Raw genomic sequence first — 18160 nt, forward strand, 5'->3', positions numbered from 1 at the left:
ACAGTGGCTATTGAATTTTCTAGTCCCGTCGTATGTGCTGTACGTCACCGCGTTCTTGACGGTCGGACTTTGGTGTGATCGTGTGTACGCAAGACAGTTTCAGAGGAATTCCGTCAGAAAAACCTTCAGAGTTTATTCCGACGGGAAAACCGGTCATGTGTACAGGGCATAAGGAGTACTGTAGTCATGACAAACCAGAGCAGGGACAGCATAGCTGGGAACATTCTAAAAAAATGTATAGGGACACTTGTTTGTTTGTAGGCAGAGTCTCATCTTAATTAGGGGTGGGGCATTCATTTGTAGGTGTGACATAAAATGGGCGTGGTTTAAATGAACTATTGGGTGAGGCTTAAAGGGGGTATGGTTAGAGTCCGAGATGAAATAGAGATGGAGGGAGAAGGAAGAGAGGGATGGAGGGAGAAAAAAAAAGGGAGAAAGAGAGGGAGAGAGAAAGAAAGAGATGGGGAGGGAAGGAGAGAGAAAGATAGAGAGAAAAAGAGAAAGAGAGAGAAAAGAAAAGCCAAATCGTGACGGTTGGCAACTATGCAGTGTACGGAGGTCAGCAGGTTGCAGGGCAGTATATACGGAGGTCAGCAGGTTGCAGGGCAGTGTACATCAGCAATGTTGACATGTGTGCCAGTGCCACTGTGACCCATAGGCGATGTTTAAACATTTCTACAGGTTACCAGAGTTGAGTTACAGAGGATGTATTTTGCTAGAATTATTGCTCTCACTCTAATGATCGCAGTGATACCTCACATGTGTGGTTTGAACATCGTTTACATATGCGGTCGCAACTTACGTATGCTTTCGATTCTGTGAACGAGCACGGTGGGACGGGGCGCTTTAAAAAAAATGTTTTTTCTTATTTATTTTACTTTTTATTTTTTATTTTTACACAATCCCTTTAAAAAAAACATTTTTGGATCACTTTTATACCTAATACAAGGAATGTAAACCTCCCTTGTAATAGAAAAAAAGCATGACAGGACCTCTTTAATGTGAGATCTGGGGTCAAAAACACCTCAGATCTCACATTTGCACTTAAATGCAATAAAAAAAAAGTTTTTTTTTTTCAATAACATTTTTCCCCCCTTTAAGGCCGTTGGGCAGAAGTGACGTTTGACATTGCTTCCGTCATCAAACGTCATTAAGTCTAGTGGGGGCCATCATTCCCTCACTAGACTCACAGCCTCGGATTGTCTCAGCCGCTATCGACGGGGCCAGTAAGCTGTGGAGACAACCGGAACACGGCGGGAGGGGGGTGCTCCTTAACAACCAGCTACTGCGGTAAATACCGCATTACCATTATTTTACCACATCAGCTATTTACCACCAAATTTTAGTGAATTGAACATTTGTACAATTGTTTCCACATGCATTATTTTGCCGCATTTTTTTCAGTCGATATTTAACTCTTAGTGAAGTGACCCCCATGTATGTTTAAACAAGGCTGATACTCTCCTTTCAGCTTATAAGTCTCCTATAGCCCATCTAGATGCCTAGACAAATGTATTATCCTTGGCTGCCATGTCTTTAAAATGTTCATATTTAACATAGGAGGGCTATAGGCAGGGGAGTTGCTAGGTGGGAAAAAGACCAGGGGCTTTAGCCCGAAGTCCAAGCCCGGCGGGGGGGGGGGGGGTTGACTGCTTGGGGGGTTAGGCTCACTTGCTGGTTGCGCACCAGTGCCCATCCATGCTGACCACTAATTTGACCTACCTGACCATTACACTGACCTACCTGACCCTTACACTGACCTACCAGACCCCTACACTGACCTCCTCTGACACATACACTGACCCCCCGACACATACACTGACCCCCTGACACATACACTGACCCCCCCTGACACATACACTGACCCCCCATGACACATACACTGACCCCCCATGACACATACACTGACCCCCCCTGACACATACACTGACCCCCCTGACACATGCATTGACTCCCCTGACACATACATCGACCCCCCTGACACATACACTGACCTCCCCTGACACATACACTGACCTCCCCTGACACATACACTGACCTCCCCTGACACATACACTGACCCCCCCGACACATACACTGACCCCCCCCTGATACATACATTGATCCCCCTGACACCTACACTGACCCCCCGAAACCTACATTGACTCCCCCTGACACATACATAAAGAAATAAAGCGTTACTGGACCTACTGATTACCAACAATACAGACCTGATCACGGATGTGGAAATACGGGGCAATTTAGGAAACAGCGATCACAGGTCAATTGGTTTCAGTATAAATCACACAAATAGAAAACATAAGGGGAATACAAAGACACTGAATTTCAAAAGAGCCAACTTCCCTAAACTACGAACCTTGTTAGAAGGCATGAATTGGGATAAAATCTTAGGTTCAAAGAACACGGAGGAAAGATGGGTTTGCTTTAAGAGCATAGTAAATAAGGGCATTATCCAATGCATCCCATTGGGTAATAAATGTAAAAGGGCAAACAAAAGTCCTGGATGGCTTAACTTCAATGTAAAAATGCATATAAAAGCAAAGGAGAAGGCCTTCAAAAAATACAGGGTTGAGGGATCATCATCAGCATTCAGACTTTATAAAGAATGCAACAAGAAATGTAATGCCGCGTACACACAAGCGGACTTTCTGGCAGACTTGGTCCAGCGGACCGGACTCCGTCGGACAATTCGATTGTGTGTGGGCTCCAGCGGACTTTTTTTTCCCCAAAAGTCCAATGGACCTAGAAATAAAACATGTTTCAAATCTTTCCGACGGACTCGAGTTCAGTCGCAAAATCCGCTCGTCTGTATGCTAGTCCAACGGACTAAAACCAACGCTAGGGCAGCTATTGGCTAATGGCTACTGGCTATAAACCTCCTTATTTTAGTCCGGTCGTACGTCATCACGTACGAATCCGTCGGACTTTGGTGTGATCGTATGTAGGCAAGTCCGTTCATTAGGAAAGTCTGTCAGAAGTCCGCCGAAAGTCTGTCAGATAGACCGTCGGACCAGTCCGGTCGAAAAGTCTGCTCGTGTGTACGTGGCATTAGAGTGCAATTAGGGCGGCTAAGATAGAACACGAAAGACACATAGCGGAGGAGAGCAAAAAAACTCCCAAGAAATGTTTTAAGTATGTAAACAGTAAAAAAGGGAGGACAGACCATATTGGCCCCATAAAGAATGAGGAAGGACATCTGGTTACAAAGGATGGGGAGATGGCGAAGGTATTGAATTTATTCTTCTCCTCAGTCTTCACGAGGCAATCGGGGGTCTTCAGTAATCAAAACTGCAGTGTTTATCCTTATGACACATCACAGGAAGCACCTCCATGGTTAACAGAGGACAGAATTAAAATTAGACTTGGGAAACTTAACATTAATAAATCACCGAGACCAGATGGCTTGCATCCAAGGGTACTTAGGGAACTCAGTCAAGTAATTGCCAGACCATTGTTCCTAATTTTTACTGACAGTCTACTGACTGGAATGGTACCAGCTGATTGGAGAAATGCCAATGTAGCATCAATATTTAAAAAGGGCCCAAAATACATCCCTGGGAATTACAGACCAGTTAGTCTAACATCAATAGTATGCAAGCTCTTGGAGGGGATGATAAGGGACTATATACAAGATTTTAGTAATGAGAACGGTATCATTAGCAGTAATCAGCATAGATTCATGAAGAATCGTTCTTGCCAAACCAATCTATTAACCTTTTATGAGGAGGTGAGTTGCCATCTAGATAAAAGAAGGCTTGTAGACGTGGTGTATCTGGATTTTGCAAAAGCATTTGACACAGTTCCCCATAAAAGTTTTACTGTACAAAATAAGGTCAGTTGGCATGGACCATAGGGTGAGTGCCTGGATTGAAAACTGGCTACAAGGGCAAGTTCAGAGGGTGGTGATAAATTGGAAAAATTTGAAATGGTCAGAGGTGGGTAGTGGCGTCCCCAAGGGTTCTGTGCTGGGACCAATCCTATTTATTTTGTTCATAAACGACCTGAAGGATGGAGTAAACACTTCAATCCCTGTATTTGCGGACGATACTAAGCTAAGCGGGGCAATAACTTCTCCGCAGGATGTGGAAACCTTGCAAAAAGAACAAATTAATGGGGTGGGCAAGTACATGGCAAATGAGGTTCAATGTAGAAAAATCTAAAATAATGCATTTGGGTGGCAAAAATATGAATGCAATCTATACACTGGAGGGAGAACCTCTGGGGGGATCTAGGATGGGAAAGGACCTGGGGTCCTAGTAGATGATAGGCTCAGCAATGGCATCCAAGCTGCTGCTAACAAAGCAAACAGAATCTTGGCATGCAATAAAAAGGGGATTAACTCCAGAGATAAAACGATAATTCTTCCGCTCCACTGCTGTCCAGTTCTGGGCACCTGTGCTCAGGAAGGATGTACTGGAAATGGAGCGAGTACAAAGAAGGGCAACTAAGCTAACAAAGGGTCTGGAGGATATTAGTTATGAGGAAAGGTTGGGAGCACTGAACTTATTCTCTCTGGAGAAGAGACGCTTGAAAGGGGATATGATTTCAATTTATAAATACCGTACTGGTGATCCCACAATAGGGATAAAACTTTTTCGCAGAAGGGAGTATAACAAGACACGTGACCACTCATTAAAATTAGTAGAAAATAGGTTTAACCTTAAACTACAAAGAGGGTTCTTTACTGTAAGAGCGGCAAGGATGTGGAATTCTTGCCGGTGGTCTCAGTGCGGAGCATTGATAGTTTCAAAAAACTATTAGATAAGCACCTGAATGAACGCAACATACAGGGATATACAATGTAATACTGACTCACACATACTGTAGGTTGAACTTGATTGACTTGTGTCTTTTTTCAACCTCACCTACTATGTAACTATGTAACATACATTGACCCCCCCGACACATACACTGACCCCCCTGACCCCTACACTGACCCCCTGACACATACATTGACCCCCCTGACATATACACTGACCCCCCTGACACATACACTGACCCCCCCCGCCACATACACTGACCCCACGTGACACATACATTGACCCCCCGACACCTACACTGACTCCCCCCGACCCCTACACTGACCCCCCCCTGACACCTACACTGACCCCCCTGACACCTACATTGACCTCCCCTGACATACACTGACCCCCACCGTGACAGGTGACCTCTTGACACTCCTGCAGCTCAGCCTTACCTGTATAGTGTAGCCCATCTCATCCATGACCACTTCAAGACAGCAGGCTGCACGCACCAGGTGAGAGAGAACTAGGATAGGAGAGCCGCTCTGCTGCCCGCTCATTTACACAGAGCGAGCGGGGATCTCCCAGTGCCCAGCGCGGCCGCAGTGTCATTCCCACCTCCTCTTGGACCCGGCAGCGCCTATGATGGACGTCACACATCCCGCGGTCTCGGCATTGGACCAGTGGGACCTCCATCATAGGAGTCGGGTCCCGGAGGCGGGACTTTTTGTACGTCAGTCGGCCGCGCTGGATAAGCGGGAGATCGTTCCCTGTTGCCTGTGTAAAAAGCTTGGGGCTAATAATGCATTTAGCAATATCAAGACCCGGGGCTTTTTGGGGCACACTCGGGGCTCCAGCCCCCGTCAATCCCCCCCCAACCAACCCCAACTCCTGACGCCACTGGTCTATAGGCATTGTAGAGTTTAAACTGTCAAGTGAGATTCAATGTTTGTGCATCTTCTCTAAGACCCCTTTCACACTGGGGCAGTTTTCAGGTGCTGTAGCGCATCTCATTCATTCCAGTGTGACTTTTCACACTGGGGCAGTGCCCTTGCGGGACGGGAAAAAAAATCCTGCAAGCAGCATCTTTGGGGCGGGTTGGGAGCGCTGTATACAGCACTCCCAAAACGTCAATGCCCATTGGAGTGACTGGGCAGCGATTTCAAAGCGCCTTAAAAGCTGTTTTAAAAGCGCCACAAAACTGGAAATTTGAACCCCTTTTTTGGGGTTAAGAGCGCCCTGCTAGCAGCCGGAAAGCGGTGCAAAAGCGCCGCTTAAACAGCAGTAACGCACCGCTAAAACGAGCATTGTTATTTTATTTTAAATTGGTTGCTTTTTCTTTTAAACATAAGCTTGGCACCTGGGTCGTGCCAGCATATAGGCAGGTCAAGCAGCTGCCTTAGGGTGCCAGGATGGGAGTGGCGGGAAAATCTACAAAAGTACTCATAGTAAAAAGAGGCTGTAACCGTAGCATAAAAGCAAGAATATTTATTAAATCAAAAACAAAATGCACTCAGAAAATGAGAAGCTATCAAGCATTAAAGAGGAAGTAAACCCTGATGGGTTTTACATCCTCTTTATTTCCCTGCAAAGGTAAATCATAATGGGCTACTATACATCACATAGTAGCCTGTTATGTGTCACTTACCTGAAAACGAAGCCTGCGATGTCACCGCTGTCCCCGTACGATGACGTTGGCGCACGCGTATATTGTAAATATCTCCTAAACTGTGCAGGTTTAGGAGATATTTCCAGCACCTACAGGTAAGCCTTAATATAGGCTTACCTGTAGGTAAAAATGGTTGTACAGAGTTTACAACCACTTTAAGCTGTGCAGAAAATAACTCACTGCACAGGGACAGCCTGAATCTGGAGCAGAGCCGGTGTTCTGCCGAGAAAGTTCCCCTCGGTGGATAAGGACCCCCCTCTACTGCGCAGGCGCAGGACTTGCGCAGTAGGAGCCGTCGGAAATAGCTGATGCCGAATAGAATAGAAATCAGCTGTACACGGCGCCTGTAAGAGGGCCCCTCGCAGGCTCGCTTTGCTCGCCACGCTTCGGGCACGGCCTCGCTTCGCTCAGCACTTTTTTATTCTCCCTCTAGGTCCACTTGGATGGTGGGGCTTCAACCTGGACCCAGGGCTCAGGCGCCGTGTACAGCTCATTGAAGTTTTTCATCTTCGGCCCTAAAAACTGTGAGTGTCACTCAAGAGCTGCCAGGACCGCAGAATGAAATTCATACATCATCATCAACAAGTATCAAGTGGCTCCTGCTTTTAGCTTTCTCACCAACATTATCATTGTGCAGCTTTGCAGGGAGCTGTGGTCACTACTAACAGGTATGATTCCTCTGCCTGCATACAGCCCTGGAGAGACTCCTTGCAAAGTTGCACACTCAGGGCTTTTGTTTAGCAGGAATGTGGGGGAATGCAGTTCAGGCACCTCCAGCACTGAATGTATGTAATGGCAAGGGGTGCTGGGGTGTGCTACAGGATCTATGAATGCTGGCTGCTGGGGGGTCTATTGTCACTGGAGGGGATCTATTTTTGCTGCAGGGGGAGTTCTATTGTTGCTGGTGAGAGATCTATTGTTGCTGGAGGTGGGTGTTCTGTTGCTGGGTGGCCAATTTTAAAAAAAAAGTATAAAAACACAATTACAATAAAATAGACAGATATCCGCTTAACAAGGCAAAGACATTAATCATCCGTGATATATGCACTTCTTCCGGGTTTGACAGGACTTTATATGTAAATGATTAATTCATTTTTTCACTCTTATATATTTCACTGATTAATTAAATAATTATATATAGGAATTATATATACTGAATGCACTGTGGTTTATGAAAGATTAGTTAGTGTCCGACGCAATATTGCAGAGCCCTCTGTCCCGAAGCACACCCCCCCCATGTTATAGCCTGATATGGCATTCGCTCATCCCCTCCCTTTCCTGACCTGCCGGGCTTCATGCTCGGATAAGGGTCTGGTATAGATTTTATATTCAGGTTAAGGACGTGGTGGCTATTCACAGTTTGTTATGAAGCAAAAAAATTGCAAAACGCATGTAAAAACACATCAAAAACGCAACACTTGAGTTTTTGGTGTGGGTCCATTGAAGTCTATTACACGCAAAAGGCAATCTGCTGCGGGAAAAAAAAGTCTAAAAAGGCAGCGGCTGAAAAACGCATAAATGTGAACGTGTACCATTTATGACGACCTTAAGGTATCTGCAACAATCTTTTGTAGGTTGCTATGTAACTAATATAAAAAAGAAGTTTACAACCAAATAAAATTAAGCATTTATCTTTACTTGAGTTCTCTCAAAGTTTTTTCAGACTTAAATAAGTACAACGGGTAAAGCTTTATGTGGTTATATTGCTATCTTGTGGCTGTTCTCTGTATTACATTTGTGGGACATCACCTAAAAACATTTTTCTGCTGAAGATCTCCATGCCATAAAAGGTAAGTGTAAATTATTTGTGTTGGTATCTAAGAAACTACTAAAGTATAGTATATCCCATGTCTAAAATTTGTCTCAAAGAAAAGGTCTATGCTATGCCCAGAGGAATCTGTCACATCTTCATTTTCATATTTCACATTTTCATTTTCATATTTCACATTGTGCTATGTGTTACATACAGTTTTGAGAACCAGGTGTACACATGTAATGATTTAACTTGGTTTAAAATGAATGGATATCTCTAGTTTATTTTGATGTGTGTTTTTTACTGAAGGTACTCTCTGTTTGAATTATGCATGTTTGTGGCAGGTTTAAGGTGTGACTGGAGTACTTTTTAGTTATCCCTAGCAGATGCTGAATAGACAGTTTTGATGCCATAAGCAGGTCTCCAGTTCCCACCTACAATAAAAAGTTACACTAGAGGAATGTCTATCCAAAGTCTGATTAATTAAAATACTCAGACACTATTCTACTATACTTTTGTGAGATCTGTAGTGAGTACATTCTTTTTACCCTATACTTCACCTTTTCTCAGGTCAACAGAATGATGATCAGAGGACTGATGAAGGCGGAGGTCAATACTTTTGATATATATGTAGTGCTACCCCAACAGGAGCCACTGGTTGATTTGGGTCCTCTGCTCTTGTCCAGCCCTATGTGAGGCCTCAACCTCACTGACACCCTCAGTATACTTTTCTGTAAACCTCAGCAGGCACACAAGAATTAGACTCACAATTCTATTCTAAAAGAGTAACAGACTGTACTTTTAGGTTAAGGTTGTAAAAGTATTACAGATTATATTGGCTTGTTAAAGTCAACCAGCATGAACAATAACGAATGCATGATTAGCTTCACCGAGTCTCTATTGGGGCCTCAAATTAAAGCATATACTGTGACCCCAAAGGCAGGAGCAGTAACTCTCTATATGAGATAAATCACCCCCAAGTAATCAACAAAGTATCAGCGTGGATAAACTATGCCACTTGGGAGCTCTCAAACAAAGGGGATAAATTTGGGCCTTGTGGAGACGTTGGCGCGCAGGGAAATAAGGGTGTGTCTATAGACTGGGTGTTTAAGTATTGTACCTGAGAACATGGGCGTCCGCAGAACTTTTTTCAGGGGGACATCATTTTAAGGTCACTCTTGCTCCGCACCCTTTCGACAATGTTATGAAGGGGAGGGGCTTAGCCGCGACTCGCAAGTATTTATTTTTAAAGGGGAAATGGCAGACTTTATTCTAGGCATGTGCTATGTACGGGGTGCATATTCCAGGCATGTGCTATGTACAGGGTGCAGATTCCAGGCGTGTGCCATGTACAGGGTGCAGATTCCAGGCGTGTGCTATGTACAGGGTGCAGATTCCAGGCGTGTGCTATGTACAGGGTGAAGAATCCAGGGGTGTGCTATGTACAGGGTGCAGATTTCAGGTATATGCTATGTACAGGGTGCAGATTTCAGGCATGTGCTATGTACAGGGTGAAGAATCCAGGAGTGTGCTATGTACAGGGTGCAGATTTCAGGCGTGTGCTATGTACAAGGTGCAGAATCCAGGCGTGTGCTATGTACAGGGTGCAGATTCCAGGCGTGTGTTATGTACAGGGTGCAGATTCCAGGCGTGTGCTAGATTCCAGGCGTGTGCTATGTACAGGGTGCAGATTCCAGGCGTGTGCCATGTACAGTGTGCAGATTCCAGGCGTGTGCTATGCCAGTATGCATACCCAATCCCCCCACAGAGCTTTCTTCCCCCCACAGAAGAGAATCATTTATAACTCACAGTGGCAGGTCAGGCTCCTGGCACAGGCTCTTGTTGATACACGCTGCGGGTTTGAGCGGCTGTGGATAACCCACCCTCTGTTGAATATGCAGAGCTGGGAGAGCAGGAAGGGTTTTGTGTGCTGACTCCCAATGCTAGAGACCAGCGCTGTCTTAACACCAGATGATGAAAAGCCCTGCCGGCTGCCACTCACAAAGCTATCTTCCTTCCTGTGGTGGGTGCTGGTACATGGAGAGCGTTCCAGCACCCGGCACCCGCTGACACTCTACGAGATGCGCTCGGGTGATTAGCGTGTGTGTGCCTGGGCACAACCCATGCGCACGCCTATGGCGAACACTTTGCTGACCCCTGATTCCGGGGGGGGGGTGCTTGCCCCCCCTTGCCCCTACCTGCGGACGCCCATGCCTGGGAACTTGGTTTTACTAAGGGAGGGGAATCTGTGGCTGCAGAAGAGTACTTTAGACAGAGGCAGACCCAGTTGCAACAGTGAGATGTTAGGGTGTACACAGTTGCAGCACTCTGGAGAGCAGAACAGGAAACATGACTGTGTCGGGCCTAGCCTAGCAACATCAACAAGGATTCAGCTTAATTGTGGATCTGTGATCAGCTCACCGCTCTCTCTCTCTGTAATTCTCCTGTGGCAGGTGGTTAGATGAATGGAGGGGTCCACTTTTCTTGTAGTTGACTGTGACAGACTCACCCGAGACAGAGGCTATTGGAGGGGACTGAACGCTAGCCTCTCGCCAACAGATTATGGGCCCTGGCATTTGGGGGAATGGTGCTCTCTGTGAGCTGTATGCCTGGGGACCCTGGGGTTGGTGTTACTTTGGATTCAGCTCCATGTCCCCCCAAAACACACAGACTCTGGGGACCCTTTATTTGCCATAGTAACAATAGTGACTGAGTCATACTGTTGGGACTCATACTGTGAGAAGATGTTAATGTCATCAACTCCACTCACCTGTCTGATGTCAGCTATAATGTGTTTAATGTAAATGAGTTTAGTCTAGGTTCTAAGGGTATTCAACTCATTGTTGTTTGTTCTAATTAACCCTGTGTTGATATTTATGGTAATGTGTGTTAATTGAATGAGCTGATCACATTAGCCAGCAGCAGTGGCTAGGAGACGAATAGTCTAGGCTGAGGAGGGGGGAGATTGTTGTTTGTATTGTTAATTGTAATTAGCTCCTGCTATTGTGTTTATACTACTGTGTGAAGCTCGGTGCCCACAATTCTGTCCTACAGGTCATGTCTCTGAGTCATCTGGTCTGGGTAAATTTTGTAGTAAATTAGCTCATGTTAATTAGGTTAGCTTTGAGTCATCCTGGTGTATAAATTTGTGTGAGATCTCAAATAAAGAGTTAGTCCTGATGTACTCCAAAACTGGTGTTGTCTAGTTCTTGGGGGTTCCTATAGCCAGATCCATTGGACTCGTGTTCCAGAACTTAGGAAGCGGTATACTGACGGAAGCACTCAAGCGAAGTGAGGGACGTTCTGTGACATTGACCATCACTGATGGCAGGTGACATGGCGAGTACCTTGGCGGTTTACTCTGGTGTTTCCCCAGTGGGCTTGGGTGGTGGGGGCCTGGGTCACAGACTGGTGTTTCAAAGTAGGCACCGGAGCAGCCGATGGCCCAGTTGACTTGGCTTGGTTCTTTGTTGTATTCTGTATTGGTTGTGTATAGCTTGTCATGATGGGGTTGAAATGAATTACCATAGTTAGTGATGACCAAGCTTCTAAAGGACTGCTCTAAGAGACACATGTAGACTGCCTATGCTGAACTCCTTCTCAAAATGCAAGTTGCCTGTCTCTCTTTGGATCAGCTACCCAGAACAAAAACACGAAAAGTGAGGTCAGAACACCTGACCTGTATACCTTGTCATTGGATTTGATTGTTTTGAAAACCATTGCATTAGCATGACAGCAAGGCAAATCCCATTTCTAGAAAGTGGTCAGCAATGGCAGCTGACTTTTTGGTAGGTGTTCTTTAAATAGGGACAAGAGCTGTGGAGTGTGAAGCAGTTACAAAGTCCAAGGCTGCACAAGGAGCCATTGCCATGACTTGAGGAGAAGAGATTAAACCTCCAAATACAGAAAGGCTTCTTCACAGTAAGAACTGTGAAAATGTAGAATAAACTCCCTAAAGAGCTGGTCCTGGCCAGCTCAGTTGATTGTTTTAACCACTTAAGGACCAAGCCTCTTTTTGACATTTGTTGTTTACAAGTTTTTATATATATATTTTTTGTTGCTAGAAAATTACCTAGAACCCCCAAATATTATATATATATTTTTTTCTAACGCCCTAGAGAATAAAATGGCGCACTTTTTTTGAAAAAAATTACACTTTTTGAATTAAAAAATAAGACAACAGTAAAGTTAGCCCAATTTTTTTTTATATTGTGAAAGATAATGTTACATCGAGTAAATTGATACCCAACATGTCACTATTCAAAATTGCGCCCGCTCGTGGAATGGTGACAAACTTTTACCCTTAAAAATCTCCATAGGCGATGTTTAAAAATGTCTACAGGTTACCAGTTTTACGTTACAGAAGAGGTCCAGGGCTAGAATTATTGCTCTTGCTCTAACGATTGTGGTGATACCTCACATGTGTGGTTTGAATACTGTTTTCACTCACGTATGCGTTCACTTCTGCGCGCAAGCTTGTCTGGATGGGGCACGTTAAAAAAAAATTTTTTTTTTTTCTTATTTATTTTACTTTTTATTTTTTTTATTTTGACATGGTCTTTTTTTCAAAAAAAAATTGGGTCACTTTTATTCCTATTACAAGGAATGTAAACATCCCTTGTAATAGAAAAAAAGCATAACAGGACCTCTTAAATATGAGATCTGAGGTCAAAAAGACTTCAGATCTCAAATTTACACTAAGATGCAATACATTTTTTAAAAAGTCACTTGAAAAAAAAATTCTCCTTTAAGAGCTACAGGGGCTGAGTGGGGGGCATCTTCCCCTTGTCTCCGCCGCTACAGGAGCGCGGCGGGAGGGGAATGGGCACCTCTCCCGCCACTGATAAAGGTGATCTTGCGGTGAATCCTTGCTTTATTGTTTTTTTTGCCCTCCTCTGGATTAACTGAGGTTATGGGATTGTGTATATGGAGGTTTTTTAATTTGTGTGTGTTGGACTTGTGTCTATTTTCAACCAGATTAAAGGGGTTGTAAACCTTTGTGTTTTTTCACCTTAATGCATCCTATGCATTAAGGTGAAAAAACACCTGGCAGTGACCGGCCCCCCCAGCCCCCCCATTTTACTTACCCGAGCCCTGGAACTTGACCAGGCAGGGACGTGCTGTCTCTCTATAACGGGTTCTCGGCTCTTGATTGGATAGATTGATAGCAGCGCAGCCATTGGCTCCTGCTGCTGTCAAACAAATACAATGACGCGGGCGCTGGGGGGCGGGGCCGAGTCATACATTTGGCAGCTATGGACGCCTAATGCTGGAGCTGGGAGCACGCCTGATGTGGGGAAGAGCTGTGAGAGCCACCAGGGGACCCCAAAAGAGGATGTTCGGGGCCACTCTGTGCAAAACGAGCTGCATAGTGGAGGTAAGTATGACATGTTTGTTATAAAAAAACAAACCTTTACAATCACTTTAACTATGTAACTACCGTTTATGTAACTATGACTACTGGGCCATTATGTAGGGCACCTCTCAGGATACTATTAATAGAATGAAATATTCTATTAGTTAGAACACTGCTTCTCTTTCAAACTCCATATCAATTTTCTTTCCTGCTCCTTGAGGTCTAATTTATTGTGCAACTATTGTACAGTGACTGTAAAGTTCAAATCATTTGAAGGTGCTATTTCACAAAAATTGTTCTGCTTCATTTGGGTTATTTTCTTATTTTTGTACACTGCTAATTTAGTCCCATTTTCTCAGTAACAGTGTTGCCTGGTGATAGAGCATTCTGTCAAAAAGCCTATTTTAAAAATGGTGGTGTGGCCTTCAAGTTTAAAAACCCATGGACTGAGTTACGGATCGGGTGCCTTTTGGGAGGTTGTAACTCTTCCCTATTCAATCCAAAGCAGCTAGACCACTTGCTCCACTAGTCAATCAATCAGCAAGACCTGGCTAAAACATGCAAACCATTTAAGGCGTTATGCTCTTTAGCTTGGTTCAATTGGTAGCTTCAATTTAAACACATTTTTTCACGAGTGTCTTAAGCCAGAAGCCTTGCAGTAACTAACGGTTCATTTTGGGAAGTACAGATACTTCACATTTCTTGATCTGCCACATGGCTATGAATTACTATTCAACTACAGTACTTTGATGTTTTTAATACTCTAGAACAGTGTTTCTCAAACTTTTTTCATTCAAGGCACCCTTTATAATACCTCTTGAGACACCCTGTTATAAAATGTAAAGAACTAAACAAATAGATTTACAAAACGCAGCAACATCCACACATGTAGGACACCCAACATTAACGTTGATTTATTGTCAAAAAGCTTATTCATCTTTGCACACTGGTATGGACTAATATTCCAGAGTTCCTCTTCTCCCTCACTCAGCTAAAGTGACCCCAGTGCTGATAGAAAGGGGCAGGAGAGGGGCAAACAAGGATGCAGGAGCCTACCGTCTTTCTTATCAACCAATTACATCATTGGTTGTTAGGATGCCAGCAGCTGGCCATCACAGTGCCCAAGGTTGTAATGCTGCACAATAAAAACCTGTGGTTTCTGTAACAAAGGGCAGGCTTGATCCACTTGCTGTGCAAGCACAGACATTTTGGCCAATTTGGGGCAATTTTTAGGTATATTGCCAAGGCACCCCTGAAAAACCTAGAAGGCACCCTGGCCAATGGCTAAGAGCGCTGATGGGAGTCTTCTGGTGGGGGGCCATCCCCGTGTCAGAACACAATGGCACAGCAGGGGAGATCACTGTACGAACATCGGATTGTTACTACAGTGGCTCCGACTCGAGATGTCATTTTTTTCTGTTCAATCCCAAAGGGTTGAACATAAAAAAGACTAGTAGTGTGTACAAGGCTTTACATTTTTTAGATCAGGGGTTTCCTGTTCCCACACCTTAAGTGCACTTGACCCCACCCACAGATGACATATAAAGGGGCACTATCTCCACCCACTCCATCACCACAGGAATGGCTGCAATTAAAGGGCACTAGCACCTGTCAACATGCTGCTCCATTCTGCTACTCTGTGACACATTCACCCAATTCCTTAGCAATTTCCTATGTGTTCTGTGTGAGCACCTTTCCATCAAGTCATCTAATAGAAGTGAGAACTTATGGACTGAACCCTGGGCACCTGTGTCCCACTGTGTCCTTTTATTCCCCTTTACCATTGGAGGGTTGTTTGAGCCAAAGGTATAAGGAAACCCCCTAGAATGCTGCAATGCAAAACCCTCTGCAATGCTGTGCAGTATTGAGTTTTCCAGATTCATATTGATCAAGATTCCCTATGCCAAATTTTATCAACCTTTATTCAGCCATGGCACTCTTTAAAAGAATGCAAAAGCTTGAGGCATCCCAGTCTTAAATGTCTTTAAAAAAATTATATAGTATGCTATTTAATAATGGGAATCCAGAGCCTGGGAAAATACAACTGCCTTTACATTAGAGTCTCACCTTCACATCAGAGGCCCCGCCTATAACATCAGAGGCTCCCCATCATGTCAAAAGCCCCCTTATACATGAGAGCTCCCATCACATCAGAGGTCCCCTATACATGAGTCCCCCATCACATTAAATTCCTCCCATCCCATCAGGGCCTCCCCTTCACCACAGAGTCACCGCATCACACTGATTTACACAGTCCCTTCTTTAAATCAGAGGTCTACCTTTTGGCTCCAGCAGCACAGCAGAGGGCAGAAAGTGGAGGAGGCAGATTTCCATCTTCTCCTGAATGGCCCTGCATGCAGCCTGCCCTGCATCAGAGTCATGCATTGCAATAGTGTGGGTAAGCCTCCTTTATCTTAGCAATGAATGACACTATGCATCCTGGTCCTAGAGCATCATTACTTGTTATGGTGCTGGAAGCCAGCCCACCTGCACATGGCACAATATAAAGCTGATTTCCATGTGTCCTGTCACTTTAAATAGTTTGTTTGGACAAAGATGGTCCAAACAAACTATTTTTTTCACTAAGTGTTGTACTGGCTCTAAGCACTGTGTGTACTGCATGTAGCTTTATACAGCACTTAAAGACACTACAGCAGCTAGTGAGGGCCAGCTTGGTCCAAACAGACTATTTTAATTGATAGGAAACATGGATATCAGCTTCAAGGTGGATGATTAGTTAATAAAAAATGCAAGCACAGACCTTTTCCCATGGCATATTTAATACTGAATATATGTGTGTGTGTATATTCGTTTCTCCTCCAGGTCCTGTTCAAAATAGTAGCAAATTATAAAGAGATTTTAATACAGACAGCGGCCATTTACTGCCCCTGTGTTCAGGTTTCCATGGAAATCTGGAGCATTGTTAGCGTCCTCCTGACTCATGCATACACACTTGCTGAGTATAAAGACTTGCTCATCAATATGTAGACAGGCAGGCAATTACAATCTCAAGAGCCACTGGCTCATGTGTAGTACTAAAGAGTACATCAGCTATGTTGTAGACCACAATGGACACCTGAACCCTGCCAAGCCAGGAGAGTAAATATGCAATTACCCTTCAATGTGCAAACATTGCAAACAGTGTCCAGCAAGAATGTAGACACTAATGACTAAAGAATTTCTCTACCAGCAGCAAGTGGTCTCTATTGAATTAGAAGTCAGTACACCTGTCAGCATTGCAGTGTAAAACTTTAGAAGGGGTTGGATCTGAAAGGAAGCATTTATTCCCGGTGACCAAATCCTCCAGCAAGGAAAAGTCTCAATTTCTTCCTGTGAGCATCTGGATGGCACTATAAAACATGCTTTGAGTTGATCTCTAAGGGTGTGCTTGCAGAGGGCATGGTTGATCAGAAACTGTGCCTGAGTACGATTGTTCCTCCTCTCCACTCTCCCCTTGTCTGTGCTTAGTGCTTACACTGTGCTTTAAAGGAAGATTCCCAGGCACCTCTGCCAGCCAGACCACAGTCATCCCTGCTCCCATGCTCAGTCATCTATTTAGAGTTCTGTGCTCAGATACAGGTTGTACTCAGCCACTTACACTGAAGCAAGCCATACCAGACTATAGGTTAACTGTGCCCCAGACCACCTCTTCCAAGGGGTCCTGGGCATGATTAGGAGCACTTACACGACATAAATGCAGTGTACTTAGGAAGTAAATCGTGCCCACATACTTAAAAACTAGTTACTTTTTAACTAGTTAGTTAAAACTAGTAGTGTAAGTGCATCCTAAGATCTAGGTTCTGCACTTTGAATAGAGAGAAATAAAAGGAAAAGACAAACGCAACCTCCATAATGTAGTAAACAAGGTGAGCAATATTTATAAATTATTAAAAACACACTCACAAGGGGAGCTTGTGCAAAGCAGTGTAGCGCTGGTAGATTTATGATCTACCATCTGATAGGTAAATTTAGTGAATTGCTCGTTATAGGAAGTTAGATTTGCCTCTGTTCCAGCTTGGCTGACGTTGCGTGTAATTCCACACTGAGCCGGTGGGTGTCGTTGTTACCCTTAGCTGGTGTTGGAAAAGCAACGTGTCGAAGCGTATGGGTGCTCCTCTGTCCCGGAGACAACTCGGTGGAGGTGGTCCTCCGAGTTGCATCCTGGGAGAGGGTATTTATGGGACAGACGCCATGTTTAGGGGTTCGTTTTACAGCCACCTGCTGGCCTTCCTGGCCGACAGGTATGTGTTAAAATACCACCTCGTGGTCCTCCGTTCCGGAGGCCCGCGTCGCTGTGGCGCATGCGTGGGCCCAGAGGTCTGTCTGGGGCATACCACAGCAGCTGAGGAATGGTCCTGAGCTGTCTATCCAGAGTGAAGAAGCTGGACAACTGAGGAGATCCCAGGGGAGGACCCGTCATGGAAGGATCACGCAGAGTGCTGGTCTGGAGAGGGGCCTGGTGACTCGGTTGGAGGACGTATCCTGAAGTAGTCTTATTACATAGTACTGCCGGGTTGGCTTAGAGGTCCAAGTACTGTGTCTGACATTCACCGCGAACCAATACATCCTGTGGCAGAGGATCGTACGGGTTTATTCCAAACAAGTCTAAGGCAGAGACTTTTGTTTGTGCGGCGCACTGG

The sequence above is a fragment of the Aquarana catesbeiana genome, linkage group LG04, assembly GCF_042186555.1.
Source record: "Aquarana catesbeiana isolate 2022-GZ linkage group LG04, ASM4218655v1, whole genome shotgun sequence".
NCBI lineage: Eukaryota > Metazoa > Chordata > Amphibia > Anura > Ranidae > Aquarana > Aquarana catesbeiana.